This window comes from Pongo abelii, chromosome 16 (genome assembly GCF_028885655.2).
Source record: "Pongo abelii isolate AG06213 chromosome 16, NHGRI_mPonAbe1-v2.0_pri, whole genome shotgun sequence".
Lineage (NCBI taxonomy): Eukaryota > Metazoa > Chordata > Mammalia > Primates > Hominidae > Pongo > Pongo abelii.
The window spans coordinates 31,212,347-31,234,682 of record NC_072001.2 but is presented as its reverse complement, the minus strand read 5'-3'; the positions used below and the strand labels follow the sequence as shown (position 1 = coordinate 31,234,682).

At 43.1% G+C, this 22,336-nt stretch overlaps 2 pseudogenes; both read left to right on the top strand.

Annotated features, from left to right (window-relative positions):
- Positions 1 to 6,374: 6,374 nt before the first annotated feature.
- LOC100938864 (Krueppel-like factor 4) lies at positions 6,375 to 8,416 on the top strand (annotated as a pseudogene).
- A 6,935-nt stretch (positions 8,417 to 15,351) lies between these two features.
- LOC129050029 (E3 ubiquitin-protein ligase makorin-1-like) lies at positions 15,352 to 20,694 on the top strand (annotated as a pseudogene).
- The last annotated feature ends 1,642 nt before the right edge of the window (positions 20,695 to 22,336 follow it).

The following is a 22,336-nucleotide window of genomic DNA, read 5'->3' as shown; positions in this document are numbered from 1 at the left end:
GAGCTGAATCCTGCCAACAACCATGAAAGTGTGCATGGACGCTGATATTTCTGAGTTGGCCTTGAAATGAGTGCGGCCACACCTGACACCTTGATTGCCGAAAGAGGTGCCAAGGCAGAGAACCCATCTAAACAGTGCCCAGATTCCTTACCGTGAGAAAATGTGAGATCATAATAATGTTCTAAGCCACTAATTTTGGGGGCAATTTGTTACACAGCAAGATATAACTAACATAAAAACATTGTAAATAAATCTGAAACTATGGAACGAAAGCATAACACACAACACTTGTTATCTTCCTTCCAGAAATGACTCTGCCTCATGGTAGATTCACAACTTTTTTATAATTTTACAATAATAGGATCATGAAGGTGTATGTTTAGGCTTCTGTTTCTAATAAACATATAGTGATTTTTGGCAACACTGTTTTAGAGCCTCAATTGTTTTCTATATGGCAATGAAAATAAGATAGAAAAACATTCTCTCTTACAACAGCAGCATAACATTTGAAAATATCTAAACTCGAATTAATAGAAATAGATTTCATTTTCTTGAAGAATTGGAAATTTCATTTCTTTAATGAAATTACTGTTAAAATAGTGGCAAATTTTGGTGCTTTGCTTTTTTTTGTTTCCTTTCACAGAGTATTTAAAATACATGCAGAAAATCTTAGAAAAAGCAGATTAATGTTAATATGTATGAAATTTCTTTAATTTGTAAAATGGTTAAATGCTGCTTCCTTGCAGGAACATGTATAGACAAGAAGTATGTAAGAATTTAGATGACATTGCAAAGCTGTGGGCAAAAAATGATGTATTCAATATATCATATTAAGACAAGTAGTTATATCTGAAAAAATATGAAAATTATATTTGTAATTCAAATATTACATGAAATAAATTAAGAATGGCCACTTATATTCTACCTTCACCTTCTCATTTCTGGTAGACATTTGGTTGCTTCCCTCCACCTTTTAAAAAATTATTGTGATTGGCCGGGCGTGGTGGCTCACGCCTGTAATCCCAGCACTTCTGGAGGCTGAGGCAGGCAGATCACTTGAGGTCAGGAGTTCCCAATATGGTGAAATCCCATCTCTACTAAAAATATAAAAATTAGCTGGGCATGGTGGCGGGCGCCTGTATTCCCAGTTTTTCGGAAGGCTGAGGCAGGAGAATTGCTTGAACCTGGGAGGCGGAGGTTACAGTGAGCTGAGATCGCACCATTGCACTCCAGCCTGGATGTTGCAGCGAGACTCTGTCTCCAAAAAAAGAAAAAAAAAAAAGAAAAAGGCCAGGCATGGTGGCTCACGCCTGTAATCCCAGCACTTTGGGAGGCCAAGGTGGGCAGATCACGAGGTCAGGAGATGGCGACCATACTGGCTAAAACGGTGAAACCCCGTCTCTACTAAAAATACCAAAAAATTAGCTGGGTGTGGTGGCGGGCGCCTGTAGTCCCAGCTACTCCGGAGGCTGAGGCAGGAGAATGGCGTGAACTCGGGAGGCGGAGCTTGCAGTGAGCCGAGATCGAGCCACCGCACTCCAGCCTGGGTGACAGAGCAAGACTCTGTCTGAAAAACAAACAAACAAACAAAAAGGGAGGCAAGAAAATCAGATAATAAAGGAGAGGTAGGAGCCTCCAGAAGCAGGAAAAGGCAAGGAGACAGGTTCCCCCCTAGAGCCTTCAGAGAGAGAACACAGTCTCGCCAGCACCTTAATTTTAGTCCCATGAGACCCGCTTTGGACTTCTGACCTCCAGACCTCTATGAATAGTTTTTGTTATTTTGAGCCACTAAGTTGGCAGGCATTTGTTCCAGCAGCAATAGATAACTGACACAGAAGGCCAGAGACTGAGGGTGGCCAGGAATGATATGAGTTGAGCGCAGGGTGAGGACATCGGGACCAAAGGCCATGAAGGTGGACAGCGGGCCCAGATGCTCACTTGCGTCCAAAGGCCAGGGGGACCGAACAACCCCAGCAGGGGATGCAGCAGGACTGAAGCCTAAACCAAAGACCCAAAGGGGTGAAATGTCCCTACAGAGGCCAGCAGGGCCCAGCCACCAGCACCCAGACCTGACACATATTCCGTTGCTCCTTCACTTTTTAAGTGTTCCCCTGCACAAAGACTATATAAACCAAAAATAAAATTCTAAGCCCTCCAACCACCAGAATGAACCCCTGCTCTTGGCAAAATAAATTCCAAAGTTAACCTGAAAAACTAGTTTAGGTGTGCCTCATTATGCCCTCCTTCCTTTTGAAATTACTGAGACAACAGACTCTCTCTGAAGCCAGCTACCTGGAGACTTCGGCTGCATGATAAAAACTTGGTCTCCACAACCTCTTATCTTAGCCCAGACATTCCTCTCCATTGACTCTAGGTCTTTAGACAATAACTTAACCCTTTCAACCAATTGCCAATTAGAAAGTATTTGAATCTGCTTATGACCTGGACGCCCCTGGCTTCCAGTTGTCCCACCTTTCCAGACTGAGCCAATGGACATCTTGTTTGTATTGATTAATGTCTTTTGAGTCCCCAAAATGTACAAAACCAAGGTGTAGCCTGACCACTTTGGGCACATGTTCTCGAGATCTCCTGAAGGCTGTGTTATGGGCCATTAGTCACTCATATTTGGCTCAGAATAAATCTCTTCAAATATTTTACAGAGTTGGACTCTTTTCATCGACAACTATAATTCTGAGGCAAAATCAAAGGAAAGAGAGAGGGAGGGCTTAAGAGGAGAGAACATGCCAGAGAGCACATATGAATGTTGAAATCAGAGAATTTAATTTATCAGTCAAATGACACTTTCAGAATAGTCTCTGCTTTAAACATGAAGATGTAAAGTGACCTTGGAGTGGTATGATTATGTTTTCTACCATCGTTTGTAGCCCAGTTATACAGAAGATATTTACATTTTTGCATACACTGTAGCTATTTTAGCAAGCTGCAGGAAGATACTGAGTGCTAAGCGTGTCCATATTCACGATCTCATTAACTGACACAGGCACCCTAGAGGGAATTATTCTATTGCAATCTTCCTATTTTTGAGATGAGAAAAGGGAGGATTAGAAAAATAAGGAACTTTGCCCACAGTAACACAGCTGGTGAGGGATAGCACTGAGCTCCATCCTCAAATCCATCTGATTATAAAAGACCAGGCTCTAGGCCAGCCCCACAGTGGCTCACACCTGTAATCTTAGGACTTTACAAAGCTGAGGCAGGAGGATTGCTTGAGGCCAGAAGTTTGAGACCAGCCTGGGCAACCTTGTCTCCACAAACAATTTTAAAATTCCAGGTATGATGGCATGTGCCTATAGTCCAAGCTACTTGGGAGGCTGAGGTGAGAAGATTGCTTGAGCCCTGGCATTCGAGGTAGCAGTAAGCTATGATCACATCACTGCACTCCAGCCTGGGCAACAGAACAAAACCCTGTCGCTTGGGGGAAAAAAAAAGACCAGGCTGTTACACTCTTTTGCACTACCCTTGATGACATAAACCTAGCCAAAGTGCAGATTCCTAAAAAGGTGCCTTCCCCACCTGCCACATTTACATATCCAGCCTCATTAACCACCAATTCCCTGTACCCTCCTATTTTTCACATTTTATTCTGTGCAGTTATCTTTATATTATTTTATTCCGTCTCCTAGACTCTGCTTATGGAAGCAGAAACTGTATCTTTTATCTCTTTGTATTCAAAGCCTTTAGCTCTAGTGTTCAGCACTTAATATGCCAGAAAACAGGCATTATTTTGAGAGTCTCCTATCACCCATCCACGTACCAGCATGAATTATCTAATTTTAATGAGTAGAAAATGGAAACAGATTGTTTTGCATTTTTTGAGTACTGATAGGATATATCCCAAAGTTGTCTGAACCCAGGACTGGACATCTTAACAGTTGTCATAAAATTCCCCATCATTGTAACTATAGAAATGCAGAAACTGTGATAAATGCTTAATATAAACAAGCTTTATCAGCTTGGGTAGTCACCTAACCTTTATGTGACTCATCTTTAAAATGAAGGCCTTGGGTTCTTTGGCATTTTTTGTCAGCAGCATAACACAAGTATATCTGAGGTTCTGCAGGTATAACCTGAGACTGCACATATAAAGAAGAAAGACACTAAGTCTAACTTTTATTTTGTATAACTGACATTTGTATTGAGATAATTGTAGATTGACATGAAATTGCAAGAAAAAATAGAGCCCTCATGTACCCTTTATGCAGTTTTTCCTAATGGTAACATCTTGCAAAATTGTAATACAGTATCGAAACCAAGATATTGAGGTGGATAAAATTCTCCAATCTTATTCAGATTTCCCTGGGTTTACTTCATTTGTATGTGTGTGTTAATCCTATGCAGTTTTATCGCATGTGTAGGTTCTAGTATTCACCACCATTGTCATGTTACAGAACACTTTCATCACCTCCAGGATCTCTGGTGTTACCCACATAGACTTCTTCAATAACCACACCCACTTCCCTCCCACCCTCTCTCCTGTCCCAGATAACTACTAATCTCTTCTCCATTTCTAAAATGTTATCATATCAAGAATGTTATCTAAATATTATCATACAGTATATAACTTTGGGATTGGTGTTTATCATCAACATAATTCCCTGGAGATTCATCCAAGTCACTATATGTATTGATAATTTGCTTCTTGTTACTGCTGAGAAGTATTCCGTGGTATGGATGTATGCCACGTGTTTTGTGATTTACCCTTGAAAGACATCTGAGCTGCTTCCTGTTTGGGGCTATTACAAATAAAGCTACTATGAAAATTAGTGTATAGGTTCTTCTGCTAACATATCCTTTTATTTTCTTGGATAAATGTTCAATAGTAAAATTGCCAGATTGTAGAGTAATTGCACATAAGAAACTGCCAAACTATTTTCCAGAGTGGTTGCACCATTTTACATTCCCACCAGCAATGTGAGAGTGATCCAGTCTCACCACATCATTGCCAACACTTAGTGGTTACTATTTTTTACATTAGCCATTTTGATAGGCATGTAGTGATATCACACTGTGGTTTTAATTTGCATTTCCTTACTGGCTAATGATGTTGAACATTTTTCATGTGCTTATTTTCCATCTGTATATTCTTGTCAGTGAAATGTCCTTTCATGTCTTTTTCCCACTTTCTAACTGGATTTTTTTTTTTTTTTTTTTTTGCTGTTCAGTTTTGAGAAGTCTTTATATTAGATATCAACTCTTCGTCAAGTCTGTAGTTTGCAACTATGTTCTCCCACTTTGTAGTTTGTCATTTCATTCTCTTCACTTGTCTTTCACAGAGCAAAAGTTTTGAATTTTGATGAGGTCTAGTTTATAAATATCTTCTTTTATGGATCATGTTTTTGTTTCCAGTCTAAAGATTTTTATTTTTTCCTAAAAGTTTTATACTTTTACATTTACATCCATGATTCATTTTGAGTTCATTTTTGTATAAAGCTTGAGAATTAAGTCAAGGTTTGGTTTTTTATGTTTGTGGATGTCCAATTGCTCCAGTACCTTTTGTTGAAAAGGTTAGATTTTATTTTTAAAACGGATGGTTTTCTGATTTACTCCATATTTATATTTTACATAGACTAGTAATGACTTCTATTATGTGATATTAAATACAATTTATCCTCCAAGGAGATATGTCAAGTAAATCCTGGGCAGTTCCCCTACCAGAGAGAACGAACGTGTCTGCGTGTCTGCGGGCGCGCGGGGAGCAGAGGCGGTGGAGGGCGGCGGCTGCACCGGGAGCCGCCGAGTGACCCTCCCCGCCCCTCTAGCCCCCCACCCTCCCACCCGCCCGGGTCCCGCGAACACGGCTGCGCGCGCTCCACACAACTCCCCGGACTCCGCGCCCTGCGCCGCCGACCAGTTCGCAGCTCCCCGCCACCGCAGCCAGTATCACCTGGCGGCACCGCCCGCCCACCGCCCCGGCCACAGCCCCTGCGCCCACGGCCCCGGCCACAGCCCCTGCGCCCACGGCCCCGGCCACAGCCCTTGCGACCACCGCCCCGGCCACAGCCCCTGCGCCCACGGCCCCCGCCACAGCCCCTGCGCCCACCGCCCCGGCCACAGCCCCTGCGCCCACGGCCCCCGCCACAGCCCCTGCGCCCACCGCCCCGGCCACAGCCCCTGCGCCCACGGCAGCACTCAAGGCGACCGCGACAGTGGTGGGGGACGTTGCTGAGTGGAAGAGAGCGCAGCCCGGCCACCGGACCTACTTACTTGCCTTGCTGATTGTCTATTTTTGAGTTTACAACTTTTCTAAGAACTTTTGTATACAAAGGAACTTTTTAAAAACGACGCTTCCAATTTATATTTAATCCAAAGAAGAAGGTCTCGGCCAATTTGGGGTTTTGGGTTTTGGCTTCGTTTCTTCTCTTCGTTGACTTTGGGGTTCGGGTGCCCCAGCTGCTTCCGGCTCCCGAGGACCTTCTGGGCCCCCACATTAATGGGGCAGCCACCTGGCGAGTCTGACATGGCTGTCAGCGACGCGCTGCTCCCATCTTTCTCCACGTTCGCGTCTGGCCCGGCGGGAAGGGAGAAGACACTGCATCAGGCAGGTACCCCGAATAACCGCTGGCGGGAGGAGCTCTCCCACATGGAGCGACTTCCCCCGGTGCTTCCCGGCCGCCCCTATGACCTGGAGAGCGGCGGAGCCGGTGCGGCTTGCGGCGGTAGCAACCTGGCGCCCCTACCTCGGAGAGAGACCGAGGAGTTCAACGATCTCCTGGACCTGGACTTTTATCCTCTCCAATTCGCTGACCCATCCTCCGGAGTCAGTGGCCGCCACCGTGTCCTCGTCAGCGTCAGCCTCCTCCTCCTCCTCGTCGTCCCGGTGGAGCCGCGGCCCTGCCAGCGCGCCCCCCACCTGCAGCTTCACCGATCCCATCCGGGCCGGGAAACACCCGGGCGTGGCGCCGGGCGGCATGGGCGGAGGCCTCTTGATGGCAGGGAGTCCGCTCCCCCTCCGACGGCTCCCTTCAACCTGGCGGACATCAACAACGGGAGCCCCTCGGGCGGCTTCGTGGCCGAGCTCCTGCGGCCAGAATTGGACCCGGTGTACATTCCGCCGCAGCAGCCGCAGCCGCCAGGTGCCGGGCTGATGGGCAAGTTCGTGCTGAAGGCGTCGCTGAGCGCCCCTGGCAGCGAGTAGGGCAGCCCGTCGGTCATCAGCGTCAGCAAAGGCAGCCCTGACGGCAGCCACCCGGTGGTGGTGGCGCCCTACAACGGCGGGCCGCCGCGCACATGCCCCAAGATCAAGCGGGAGGCGGTCTCCTCGTGCACCCACTTGGGCGCTGGACCCCCTCTCAGCAATGGCCACCGGCCGGCTGCACACGACTTCCCCCTGGGGCGGCAGCTCCCCAGCAGGACTACCCCGACCCTGGGTCTGGAGGAAGTGCTGAGCAGCCGGGACTGTCACCCTGCCCTGCCGCTTCCCCCCTCCCCCTCCGGCTTCCATCCCCACCCGGGGCCCAATTACCCATCCTTCCTGCCCGACCAGATGCAGCCGCAAGTCCCGCCGCTCCATTACCAAGAGCTCATGCCACCCGGTTCCTGCATGCCGGAGGAGCCCAAGCCAAAGAGGGGAAGACGATAGTGGCCCCGAAAAGGGCCGCCACCCACACTTGTGATTACGCGGGCTGCGGCCAAGCCTACACAGAGTTCCCATCTCAAGGCACACCTGCGAACCCACACAGGTGAGAAACCTTACCACTGTGTCTGGGACAGCTGTGGATGGAAATTCGCCCGCTCGGATGAACTGACCAGGCACTACCGTAAACACACTGGGCACTGCCCATTCCAGTGCCAAAAATGCGACCGAGCATTTTCCAGGTCGGACCACCTCGCCTTACACATGAAGAGGCATTTTTAAATCCCAAACAGTGGATATGACCCACACTGCCAGAAGAGAATTCAGTAATTTTTACTTTTCACACTGTCTTCCCGATGAGAGAAGGAGCCCAGCCAGAAAGCACTACAATCATCACAAATTCCCAACTGAGTCATCTTGTGCGTGGATAATCAGGAAAAATGAAGAATCCAAAGGACAAAAATCAAAGAACAGATGGGGTCTGTGACTGGATCTTCTATCATTCCAATTCTAAATCAGACTTGAATTTTCCTGGACTTACAAAATGCCAAGGGGGTGACTGGAAGTTGTGGATATCAGGGTATAAATTATATCCGTGAGTTGGGGGAGGGAAGACCAGAATTCCCTTGAATTGTGTATTGATGCAATATAAGCACAAAAGATCACCTTGTATTCTCTTTACCTTCTAAACGCCATTATTATGATGTTAGAAGAAGAGGAAGAAATTCAGGTACAGAAAACATGTTTAAGTAGCCTAAATGATGGTGCTTGGTGAGTCTTGGTTCTAAAGGTACCAATCAAGGAAGCCAAAGTTTTCAAACTGCTGCATACTTTGACAAGGAATATCTATATTTGTCTTCCTATCTACATTTACGACCTAAGTCAGGTAATATACCTGGTTGACTTCTTTAGCATTTTTATGCAGACAGTCTGTTATGCACTGTGGTTTCAGATGTGCAATAATTTGTACAATGGTTTATTCCCAAGTATGCCTTAAGCAGAACAAATGTGTTTTTCTATATAGTTCCTTGCCTTAATAAATATGTAATATAAATTTAAGCAAACATCTATCTTATATATTTGTAAACTACAAAGTAAAATGAACATTTTGTGGAGTTTGTATTTTGCATACTCAAGGTGAGAATTAAGTTTTAAATAAACCTATAATATTTTATCTGAAAAAAAAATCCTGTGGTTTACTTTACTCATTGGAATAGATCCACAGGTTCCTTAGGGCATGTAAATGACAGGGTGAGAATAAGTACTGGATGATACTGGAAGCTCCTGTCAGCTTTAATAATCTATCTATGTCTCTGTTTCTCTTCCTTCCATCCCTTCACCCCCTCTTCTCTTCTCTCTGTCTCTCTCACTAAACCACCATTTATTGATGGGGTTACCGTAGCTCCTAATTTAACCAAGGTGATGAAGGTTATGCCAATTGGTGAAATTATTTGCACCCCCATTTGCCCCCAAAGGTGCCCTGGTTAGAGCAATACATTACGCAGTCATTGTATCTATCGAAGACTTTCTCCGTTTAGCACTTTACTCTTTATATTTCACATGCTTTACACTTAGCCTTAACAATAATTCTTTGTCTTAGATTTGCTTTAGCCCCAACATGCAAAGGGAGAATTTGAGCAAAAAGACTTCAAGCATCTTGCAGAGGTGGCAGGCCTCTATACAAGACTTTAAACTCCTACAGATGTGGACATGAATCAGCATGATCTAATTATTCTGGCTATTGACTCTTCATCAATCTACATGGTGGCCATAAATTCTGGATCTAGGTGAGTATACACATATATATAATTGTTTACTGATGCTCCAAGACACATTATATTTAATGGCTTATGTGATATATTCAAATTCTTCTCCCTAGTTAGCAATGTGTGGTTCAACGTGCTTTGACTCTGATTTTCACAAGGCTCCCCAGTGCATTTAGCATCCCTCAGAAGAAGTAATTGATGAGCTTAAGAGCTGGAGAATGCACAGCCAATTCCACGTTGCCATATCACCCAATCCATCTTTGAAAATTAATCATCGAACAAGTCCCTCTGCATTCTGGGATAATGGGGTAACATGCAATCCCAATAGACTCACTTTGGGTGACCTTCCCCTACCTTGTCAAGTGCAGGTGTTAATTGATTATAAAACATGGTCACATAAAGTGAAATATTTACTCATGTTTCCCAACTTTATAGCCACCCTGTACATTTGTAATTGGGTTGTCTTCCTCACTAGAATGTACACTCCATGAAGGAGCAGAATATGTCTGTCTTGTTCATTGATGAATGTATCCTTAGCAGCTAGGAACATGTATTTAGATAATATGCTCTCCACTTTTAAATGCATGATTAAAATCTGGGAAAGTGAGGAAAGAAGGGAACAAAGAATAAATGATCTTGAATGGGATTATTATCAAACTAAAGGAAATAAAAGGACAGTTTGAACTGAAGTATAAGAAAGAACTGTCTATCAAGGTATAGTTAGAGCAGTTCTTAGGGAGAAGTTTATCATCTTACATGCATACAATTGAAAAGAATACAAGAAAAAATTAATAATGAAGCACTTATCTCAAGATGTTGGAACAGCAAAACAAAGTATAAACAAAGAAATACCAAATAGCAATTTGAAATAGAAAACATGCAATGCAAGGAAGCAACAAAGTCAAACTTCAGTTATTAAAAAGACTAATAAAATTAACACTAGTGAAACCTACTTAGAACAGAAGAGAAAAGGTACAAATAATGAATATTGGAATATGAGGGTAGCCTAATAAAAAGAAGAAAAGAATCTTTTCAACTAAAAATAAGTTTTATTTACAAATGATGCATACATTTAAAATATCATAAAAGAGAAGGACGAACAATTTATGCCAATAAAAGTGGACCAAATAAACTTTTAGAAAATAGAAGTTGCTAAAACTGACTAACTGATCCAGAAAAAAATAGAAAATGTGAATAGTTCTACAACTACTAAAAGAATTAAATCAGTTGCTTAGACTGAGGTGTCAACCCCAACTTCTCTCTTTCTAATACATCCACTTCTAGTAATCAACAAATCCTGTCAGTTTACCTGCCAAATATGTTCAGAATTTGACCTCTTCCCATGATTTCACTGACATGACTCTGGTCCAAGCCAACATCATCTCTCATCTGGATTACTGCTTCCACCCTTGCCTCCATGCAGTCAGGGTAATCCCTTTAAAACAGAGTTCAGACAGAGTCACTCACTGCTCTAAGCCTTCTGGTGGCCCCCATGTGACCCAGATTAAAAACCTAAGTCTTCATTCTTCCTTATGAGGTCCTACCTACTTGACCTATTTTCCTGTTAACTCTTTAGCTCTCTTCTTTTTTGGCTTCAGTAGCTTTCTTACCAATCCTTGAACACAAGGAGCTATTTAGGCTGTCCTAGAGTCTTTGCACTTTCTGATTTCTCTGCCTGGGAGAGTCTTCCTTCTGGAACCCACATGGCTATTTCTCTCACTTTCTTAAAATATCAACTTAAAAGCCATCTTCTCAGACCTTCCTTGGCCACACAGTCCAAAATGTTAACCTCCTGCCATTTGTATTTCTTCTCCCTACTGTATGTTTTTCTCTACTACACATCACCATTTAACTTACTATGTATTTTATTTATTGATATGGTTTATTATCTGTTTTCCTCATTGGAATGGGGAACTTCATAAGGGGAGAGCTTCTTGTATATGTTCACTGCTGTTTTCCCAGGGTCTAGAACAGCAAGGAAGCCACCATAGCCGGACTATATTCAGCAAGGGGTGGAGTAGCAGGGAAGAAGGTCAGAAGAGTTAACAGGAAACAGATAACTTAGGGCCTCATAAGTCAAAGTGAGGACTTTGGCTATTATGCTAGAAAGACATGAGTGACCACTTGGAGGGCTTAGGAAAACTAAAGACCTAAATAAATGCAGTGATTACTATGTCCGTGAACTGGAAAACTAAATATTGTAAAGATGTCAAGAATCGACAAGTTAATTGATAAATTCAATGCAATCCCCTATCAAAATCCTAGCAAGTTTTTTTTTTTGTGGAAATTGATAAAGTGACATTACAATGTACCTAGAAATGCAAAAGGCCAAGAGTAGCCCAGCCAATCTTGAAGAACAAAGTTAAGAGACTTACACTACCAGATATTAAGACTTATTTTTAAATGGCAGTAATTAAGTAAGTATGGTATTGGCATAAGAACATATAACTAAAGGAAAGGAATAAAATATAGAACCCAGAAATAAACCCATATAGCTTGTGAAAAAAGCCATACTGCAAAGCAGTGGGGAAGGAATGGTCTTTTCAATAGATGGTGTTGAGTCATCTGGGAAATTATATGAAAAATCAATCAATCAATCTACCTTTCACCATATACTTAAATCAATCCCATGTGAATTTTTTTTTTTGAGATGGACTTTTGCTCTGTTGTCCAGGCTCGAGGGCAGTGGGGCGATCTTGGCTCACTGCTTCCTCCACCTCCTGGGTTAAAGAAATTCTCGGCCTCAACCTCCCAAGTAGCTGGGATTACAGGTGCCTGCCACCACACCCTGCTAATTTTTGTATTTTTAGTAGAGACGGGGTTTCACCATCTTGGCCAGGCTTGTCTTGAACTCCTGACCTTGTGATCCACACACCTTGGCCTCCCAAATTGCTGGGATTACAGGCATGAGCCACCATACCTGGCCCAATCCCATGTGAATTTATGTCTAATTGTGAAAAGCAAAACAAAGCGTTAGGTGATATAATAGGACAATATTTTCATGAATTCAAAGTAGGAAAAGGTGTCTTAAATAGGACAAAACCACATTAACAAAAAACGAAAAGATTAATAAATTTGACTACATTAAAATTAAGAACACCTGTTCCTCAGAAAACACCATTAAAAAAGTGAAAAAAGGCAAGCCAAAGCATGGAAGAAGGTATTGGCAATAAATATACCTGACACAGTATTCTTATACTGTATATACACAAACCTTTTTGAATTGATAGCAGACAACCCAATTTTTAAAATGGGCAAAATACTTGAACAGGCACTTCACACACAACCAATATCAAAATGGACAATAGATATAGAAAAGGTGCTCAGTCTCATCAGTAGTTGTGAGAAATCTAATTAATCCCAAAATGACAGTACCACACAACCACCTAAAATTAAAAGGATTGGCTAAAACTAAGATGATTGACAATACCAAGTTTTGTCAAGCATGTGGAACAACTGGAACCACACACATTGTTGGTGAAGAGTGTATTTTTACAGTTTCTAAAAAGAAAACATTTTAGCATTATCTATTAAAACTGAAGATATCTGTACCCTGTAACTTAGCAATTATAGTCCTGAGTAATATCTTATGGAAATTTAGGCTTTTGTTCACCAGAATTTATGTACAAGAATGTTCATAGCAGCACTATAATGTTCATAAACTAGAAAAATTCAAACATCCATTAGGAGTAGAATGGATAACTACATGGCAGTATATTCATATACTGAAATACTGTACAGTAATAAAAATAACATGCTAGACATGATAACATGGACAAATGTCACAAACATAGACACAAGATAACATGTAAAGTGTTTTTCCATTTACCTGGACTTCAAGTAACAGGCAAAGCTAAAATAGAGTGTTTACGGACGCATACAATAGAGTGTTTCTGAATGCATGCTTGGGTGGTTAACGTGTAAAGAAAAGGTAGAATATAATTAGCATAAAAGGATAGTGTTTATCTTTGGACCTGTCTCAACCCACTCTGTCCCTTGGGTTCCTCTCTGGTAAAATGGCTACAGTGATTCCCACCTGCAGTATACCTTGAGATCGTGTTCTAGACTCCATTGGCCATAAGGCATCCCTCCTCCCTCTCCCACAGAAAGCCTCACATCGCAGAGTGGTTTCCTCCAGCTGAAATCACTAATGCAATTTGGTCACCTCAATGGAGCACATAAAGGGACAGAGAAGGAGAAAACCAAGACCTGGAATTAGTGCTTGCTTCACTTGAAGGGCCATTTGGGTGGAAGATGAGGTAGGAAGAGGAAAGATGGAGCCAATAAGGGGATGGTGGGAGATCTTCTAGTGGGAGGGAATTGGCAGCCAGCCAGGGGACCTAGGCTTCAGCCTCAGCTCATAAAAATTACTGTAGGGCCTTGAAAAACTTACTGACCCTCTTTGGCACTAGTTTCTTTCTCTGTAAAATGAGAGAAGTTGAAATTCAACTGTCTTTTATGGAGTGCCTATTTTATATTAGATGGGCATTGTCCTAGGAGCTCTGGGAGCTCTACTATTTTAAATACAAAAGCCTGAGTGGGGTGAATCTTGTCCCTATTTTAAGGATAGCAATTGTAAGGATGAGATATGATCTGAGAAGTCACTAGCTGGGGAAAAGACAGCTTAGAATTCTCCAACCCATTCATAATATGGATAAGCAAGTGTGGTACTGTAGTGTGATATGCCCCCCATCAGTTTACTTAAGGGTGTATGTCTGCTGCCTGAACCCTGAAGGCCAGCCAATGAGCCAAGGTCATGGTGCCCAGGCAAGGAGCAGGTGTTTTTGTGAACCCAAGCCTCCCAGAGGGTATCTAAGAATCTACAACAAAACAGTCTCATTGCATACACATGGTAGGCAAAGAGCCAGAAAATTTGCTTAAAAGTAGCTTAGGGCTGAGAGGTAGGGTGAATCTCTAAAGCTGTCCCGCTACCATCCAGGAGTGCTTCGTATGTAAGTCCTAATAAACTCATCTACCTGCCAAGCTAACTCATTTTTTGCTCTCTTGGCTCCCTCCCAGTTTGGGGGGATAGCTTTCAATTATGATCTGGGTTTTTCTTGTTACAGGTATAATGTTGTCTACTGATACCATTATTTTCACATGGTCAATTTTTAATTATATATCAAATAAAATGAGTACATGTTTTTGTTGATTAAAAAAAGTAAAACATTGGCAATAAGTCCCATTTAAGTTGATCATCTCTAGAGAAATAAGTACTGTCATCAGGTCAGCATGTACTGTTCTTGACTTTATTTCCAAGTATTCATATCTATACATTTTAGGTGAAACTATAGAAAATACCTAGTACAGTGCCACCTAGAGTACATGAATTTCAATTAGACAAATTTGAAATGAGGCCGAAGAATGATCATATTAATAATTGTGTCTCATATTGAGGTAAGAGGTGGGATTCCACTCCAGAGGCAGGCTTGGACTGCAGACCAGATTAAAGACTAGCTAAAGCAGGCAAGAAGCAAAAGCCCCTCTCCATAAGAGACGCCCACCAGTGAGTGCCATGTCAGTTTACCATTGCCATGGCAACACTGGAAGTTACAGCCTCTTTCCATGGCAACGGCCTGGCAACCTGGAGATTACCACCCTTTTTCTAAAATATCTGCATATTCTGCCCATTAATTTGCATATAATTAAAAGTGGGTATAGGTCCGGGGCGGTGGCTCATGTCCATAATCCCAACACTTTGGGAGGCTGAGGTTAGTGGATCACCTGAGATCAGGAGTTCAAGACCAGCCTGGTCAACATGGTGAAACCCTGTCTCTACAAAAATACAAAAAAAAAAAAAAAAATTTGCCAGGCATGATGACCATTGCCTGTAATCTCAGCTACTAGGGAGGCTGAGGCAGGAGAATTGCTTGAACCCAGGAGGCAGAGGTTGCAGTGAGATGTGCTGAGATTGCGCCATTGCACTCCAGCCTGGGCAACAGAGTGAGACTCTGTCTAAAATAAAATAAAAATAAAAATGTGGATATAAACATGACTGGAGAAGTGCCCCTGAGCTGTTACTCTGGGCACACCACCTACCCGGGAGCCCTGCTCCACAACAGTATTTCTGCTGCTGCTGTGCACCACCGCCTCAGTAAAAGTTGCTGTCCAACACCACCAGCTCACCAAAAGCCATCCCGGGCTAAGATCTAATCTGGAGGCTTGCCTGCCCCACATCAACATTAGGTACAAATTTCAATATCATGCAGTTCTCCCAAAGTTTCCAAAATTTGTAAGGAGTCATATCACTTATAAGCAGTAAAGAACACTAATTGTCAATTTTGGCTATGTCAATGACACCTGGCCATATCACTTTAGCATATAAACTAAAATAGACCCATTTAACAATCAAATCCATGACTGCTAGTGTCCTGTGATGAACACATTGTTACTAATGCTTTAGAATATTCTAAATGATTTTGTAACATGGATAGTTATTTTAACATTTACTTTTATTAAAATTTTAAGTATTTTAATTACTACACCAGTCCCATCCAAATATTCATTAAATAGTAGAGCTTTTAGAGGATTTTAAAAAATTCATGAAGATCAATTACTTTGAAGTGGCAATTAGATGTTAGAATGTACTACAATGACACTTAAACACCACAATGCACTGTACAGTTAGGTTAGTAGAGAACACTCAATACAACATCAGAGCTAAAGCTGAGAAAATTACAAAGGCAGCATTAGCGTAGATATATTCCACAAAGGATGTACATTTATGCCCCTGAGAATGCCTCCTTTCTATCAGATGTCTATTCTTAGGGGGATATTAGTGTTGAATGATGCAGGTTTTGAATTTTCCTAGGCCTTTGTAAACAAAATCTTGGCATAGACTGCACTATCGTTATGTGTGAGGGTGAAGTAGATTTTTAATTTTGCTTTTGGTTCAATTTTTTCCTGTATTTGGTATTTACATATATTTTAAACCCTGAGGAAATATGCAATATTTTTACAAAAAAAAACAATGTCTTATTTTTGTGTGTAAAGTACATTTTATTTAAAAAAACTGTAAACTCCACCCATATCACTTAGAATATCCCTGCATTATAAGTTTTTTCCTTTTTTTTTTTTTCTTTTTTGAGACGGAGTCTCACTCTGTCGCCCAGGCTGGAGTGCGGTGTCACGATCTCAGCTCACTGCAAGCTCCGCCTCCCAGGTTCACACTGTTCTCCTGCCTCAGCCTCCCGAGTAGCTGGGACTACAGGCGCCCACCACCACACCAGGCTAATTTTTTGTATTTTTAGTAGAGACAGGGTTTCACCGTGTTAGCCAGATGGTCTCGAACTCCTGACCTTGTGATCCGCCTGCCTCGGCCTCCCAAGGTGCTGGGATTACAGGCGTGAGCCACCGCGCCCGGCCCTGTTCTTTCTTTTTTATCCTTGGCAGCAGGAAGTCACCTGCATTAAATAATTTTTAATGGGCATCTAGCATCTCACCTTACAGATTCCTACAAGTTATTTTATCTTTTTCTTCACATTTAGATGTTTTACAATGTATTGCTGTTAACGTGAACTATAAGAAACGTACCTACACACATATCTTTGGACAACTATTTCCTTAGGTCACATTAATAGAGCTAGAGTTGCTATATTAAACTGCATGCTCCTTGTAAATCTTGATGTGGAGTGGCCTCCAACAAATATAATTTGTTTTAGAAATTATATTCCAAAAATAATTTATGAGAATTAACATTTCCCCAAACTGATACCCATCCTAGATATCATTTTTCTTTATCATCTTTGCTGACTATAAAGGCCAAAACTTGTATTTAAACATTTGCATTTTTGTCTGGGTGTGGTGGCTCATGCTGTAATCCCAGTACTTTGGGAGGCTGAGGCAGACAGATCACCTGAGGTCAGTAGTTGAAGACCAGCCTGCCCAAAACGGTAAAACCCGTTTCTACTAAAAATACAAAAATTAGCCAAGAGTGGTGGTGCACACCTGTAATCTCAGCTACTCGGGAGGCTGAGGCAGGAGAATCGCATGAACCCAGGAGGCAGAGGTTGTAATGAGCTTAGATTGAGCCACTGCACTCAAGCCTGGGCAACAGAGTGAGACTGTGTCTCAAAAAATAAATAAATAAACAAACATTTGCATTTTTAATTTGTAGTTTATGGACCGTTTTTGCATATTTATTCTTCATTTGCATTTCCTTTTTATTACTTACCCTTCATATTCATAGATCATTTTTATGATAGTGTAATATTCTTACAAATGTGTAAGAGATAATTAAATGAAGTCAACAAACCATTTCTTTCATACACGTAACAAATGTATTTTTTGTGTGTTTTTGCTTGTTTTTTTCTAAAAGCAAGATTTTAAATTTGTCTAGAGTAAAGTAGATAAGAAAATTATTTTGTATTTTCTCTAGACTCCTGCTGGTTTAGTGTTAAAAATGTTAAGCCAAAAGTCTAGGTGAAATGTATGTGTTATAGGGTGTATGTGCTAGACAGATAATCTTCCTCTCTCCCACCAACACCTCTAGTTTCCTAACATGATTTTCCCTCCTTCCCTAGAAATTCCACCTTTATCATATTCTAATTTTTTTTTTTTTTTTTTTTGAGACGGAGTTTTCCTCTTGTTGCCCAGGCTGGAGTGCAATAGTGCGATCCCGGCTCACCGCAACCTCTGCCTCCCAGGTTCAAGCAATTCTCCTGCCTCAGCCTCCTGAGTAGCTGGGAATTATAGGCGCCCGCCACCACACCCGGCTAATTCTGTATTTTTAGTAGAGACGGGGTTTCTCCACGTTGGTCAGGCTGGTCTCAAACTCCCGACCTCAGGTGATCTGCCTGCCTCGACCTCCCAAAGTGCTGGGATTACAGGCGTGAGCCACCACACGTGGTCTTTTTTTTTTTTTTTTTTTTTCCCAAATAGGTGTCTCACTCCACTCCCTGGTCCAGGCTGGAGTGCAGTGGTGCGATCATAGCTCACTACAGCCTGGACAGCTCAGACTCACGTGTTCCTTCTACCTCAGCTTCCCGAGTACCTGGGACTGCAGGTATACACTACTATGCCCAGCTAATTTTTATTTTTATTTATTTATTTATTTTTTGAGTCGGAGTCTGGCTCTGTCACCCAGGCTGGAGTGCAGTGGTGCGATCTCAGCTCACTGCAAGCTCCGCCTCCTGGGTTCACACCATTCTCCAGCCTCAGCCTCCGGAGTAGCTGGGACTACAGGTGCCCGCCACCATGCCCGGCTAATTTTTTTGTATTTTTTGTAGAGACGGGGTTTCACCGTGTTAGCCAAGATGGTCTACATCTCCTGACCTCGTGATCCACCCGCCTCGGCCTCCCAAAGTGCTGGGATTACAAGGGTGAGCCACTGCCCCTGGCATGCCCAGCTAATTTTTTCTAGGATTTTTTTTTTCTTTTTCTTCTTTGAGATGGGATCATATTATGTTGCCCAGGATGGTCTCTGACTCCTGGTCTGAAGTGATCCTCCTGCCTTGGCTTCCCAAAGCACTGGGATTACGGGCCTGAGCCACCATGCCTGGCTGGAGCTTACTATTTTTAAAGTTATTATTATCGGCCGGATGTGGTGGCTCACGCCTGTAACCCCAACACTTTGGGAGGCCGAGGCAGGTGGATCACGAGGTCAGGAGTTAGAGACCATCCTGGCTAACACAGTGCAACCCCGTCTCTACTAAAAATACAAAAAAATTAGCGGGGCATGGTGGCGGGCGCCTGTAATCCCAGCTACTCCGGAGGCTGAGGCAGGAGAATGGCGTGAACGCGGGAGGCGGAGCTTGCAGTGAGCTGAGATCAGGCCAGTGCACTCCAGCCTGGGCGACAGAGCGAGACTCTGTATCAAAAATAAATAAATTAAGTTATTATTATCATATCATCATTGCCAGAAAAGAAACAATTGATATAAAAGTATATTGGCCTACATATCATCTTAACCATGGGATCAAAGTTAATTTTACCAAAAATGAATGTGTGGGATAAACAGAAACAGTGGAGGCTGCAGCTCCCAGAACAACAGCCACAATATCAGGAGCAGGACCTGCAGCGTCAGCTATCCCGACCCTATTCTGTAGTCACAATCCCGTCCCCGTCCCCATCCCTGGAGGTGGGAAGAAGGAGTGGCAGTAGCTGCGGCAACCGCTGAACTAAACAGGTCACCTGCTGGGATTTTGTGCATGGGATTTGTAAGGAAGGAGATAACTGTCGCTACTTGCATTCCCTCTCTGACAGTCCACATGACGTATTGGGCAAGTATTTTCAGCCAGGGTTCTGTGTTTATGGAGGCCGCTGCAGACGTGAACACAGCAAGCCACTGAAACCGGAAGAAGCAACCGCTACATTAGATCTAACTACAAATTCATTCTTTGTTGCTTCCTCAAGTCTCTCCTTCATAGCGGGACCACTTGTGGAAATGAATACAGGCGAAGCTGAGTCAAATTCAGACTTTGCAACTGTAGGAGCGGGTTCAGAGGACTGGGTGGATGCTGTTGAGTTTGTTCCTGGGCAACTCTACTGCAGCTGTGCTGCCCCTTTCCGCAGTGACCAAGGGAGAATCAGAGAAGGAGCAAACAGCTGTGATAACAAAGAAGCCGCTTTGCCCCTAGGCTGCAGTGGGAGAGGCGGAAATGGGTAGAACTGTGTGTATCTTCACAGAGAGTCATGTGATCCTGTGAGCTGGAGGTCCTACATCCAATGGATGCTGCCCAGAGACCACAGCATATAAAAATCTTGCCCTGAGGCCCATGAGAAGGAAATGGAGCTCTCATTTGCTGTGCAGTGCAGCAAGGATACAGTGTGTGGGATCTGCATGGAGGTGAGCATAGCTTTGGGATCCTCTCCAGCTGCAGCCATGCTTACTGTCTCAAGTATTCACAAGTGGAAGGGCACTAAGCTATTTGAGAGCAAGATCAGTGTCCTACCCAGAATGCTGGATCACATCTAACTTTGTCATTCCCAGTGAGTACCGGGTGGGAGAAAGAAGAGAAGCAGAAATTCATCCAGAAGGACAAGGAGGCAATGAGCAGCCAGACATGAAGGGATTTTGATGAAGGACGGAGGAGCTGCCCACCTGGGGGGAAGTGTTTTTACAAGCAGGCATACCCTGATGACCATGGAAAGGATACACAGAGACAGGTAAGCAGATACTGGGCCCAGTGAAGGAACCACTTCTGGGAGTTCATTGAGGAAAGAGAGAACAATGACCCCTTTGACAACAATGAAGAAGAGGTTGTCACCTTTGAGCTGGGCGAGATGTTGCTTACGCTTTTGGCTGCAGATGGGGACGATGAACTGACAGACTTTGAAAATGAGTGGGACTTGTTCCATGATGATCTGGAAGATTTTTATGACTCGGCTCAGTAGCCACCTTGCATGGCGTGTGAACTGGCCTGCTGACCTCAGACAGCAGCAGTCCCCTGTGGTGGTGTGACAGTGCCTGTGTTTCTCTCCTAGGCAGGCCTATCAACTTCAGGTGCTGTCTTCATAATTTTTACCCAGGGCCTGTCTTCTCAATCTGTGACCCTTCCCCAAGGAGTGTGTTATTTTCTCGGTTGAAAAAAGTTTCAAAAATAAATCCTAAAGTCAGTGTTTTGTAACATGAATTTAACAGTCAGACAGGTCATGTAGGTGTGGTGTGTCATCTGTTTTCATCCAGATTGTGTTTATGGACTTCACACACTCATTCTGAGGACCCTAGGTTCAAAAGTAAAAGCTGTGGCCCTGCTTTGGGGTCCAAGGATAGCAGTGATGGGTGAAGGGACTTATGCTTGCAAAGAGCCTTCTGCTGCAACACAGGATGTGTGGATCTTTGAGGTTGCTGCTGAAATCTGCACATCTGTGTTTTTATATCTGTTCCCTACCCTGTAATTCCCACCCTGTCCACTTGCTCTGTGGTTTTGGTCTCTTGCTTACTTGCACACAAGTAATATTACTGGGTAACCAGAACCAGGTGCAAATGTGTTGAGATTTCTACTGTGGTTATTTATTTATTTATTTAGAGATGGAGCCTCACTCTGCCACCGAGGCTCCCAGGCTGGAGTACAGTCACACAATCTCGGCTCACTGCAACCTCCGCCTCCTGGGTTCAGGCAATTCTCCTTCCTCAGCCTCCTGCGTAGCTGGGACTGCAGGCACGCACCATCACGCCTAGCTAATTTTTGTATTTTCAGTAGAGACAGGGTTTCGCCATATTGGCCAGGCTGGTCTTGAACTCCTGACCTCAGCCGATCTTCCCACCTGGACCTCCCAAAGTGCTGGGATTACAGGCATGAGCCACCATGCCCGGCCCTACCATGTTTTGTATGACAGGAAAATTGAGAAAGAATGGAAATAAAAGATAGAGGGGCATAAAACCAATGCAGAGCTGGAAGTTGACTCCCAAGAGCTTGGTGTGTGTGAGTGTGAGTATGTGATAAGCTTCTCATCCCTGCATAGATGCAGTATTCTTAGCCTTAGTAGAGAAACTTGGTTTTGTGGTTTAAGCCTTGTGTGGCAGATAAATCTTAAAGGACAAAGCAGTATATTGGTAGTTGTTAATATAGAAGTACTAGCTCTGTCTGTCTATATAAAGAAAGAAATGGGGTTAGCCATAGAGTTAAAACTGTCTGGTTATTAACTAAATAACCCCAGCTATTAACACAAACTGGGGCTTGAATACAGAATTGTGTTTACTGTTTACAATCTAGGCTTTCTTATCCAGGCACTTTTTGAAAAACATTTGTCCTCATTTGAGGTGTTTTGTTGTTGAGTTTTTTGTGTTTGTTTTTGTGGGTATTTGCCTGATTCCACCTCTGAGCTTTCAGGTAGACAGATGTGATTCAAAACTTCATTCTAAGGTGTTTACTGAAGTGGAGTAATTGGTCTACAGTGATAAGTCACACTTTTCTACTAAAGGGGAGGAGATGGTAATCCCTGAGACAAGCTAAGTTATTAAAAGAATTTCTGTTGGAAATTTTGCCTTTGTGCTTTATTGCTGTTTCCTGAAAATAACTTGGACATGCTCCTG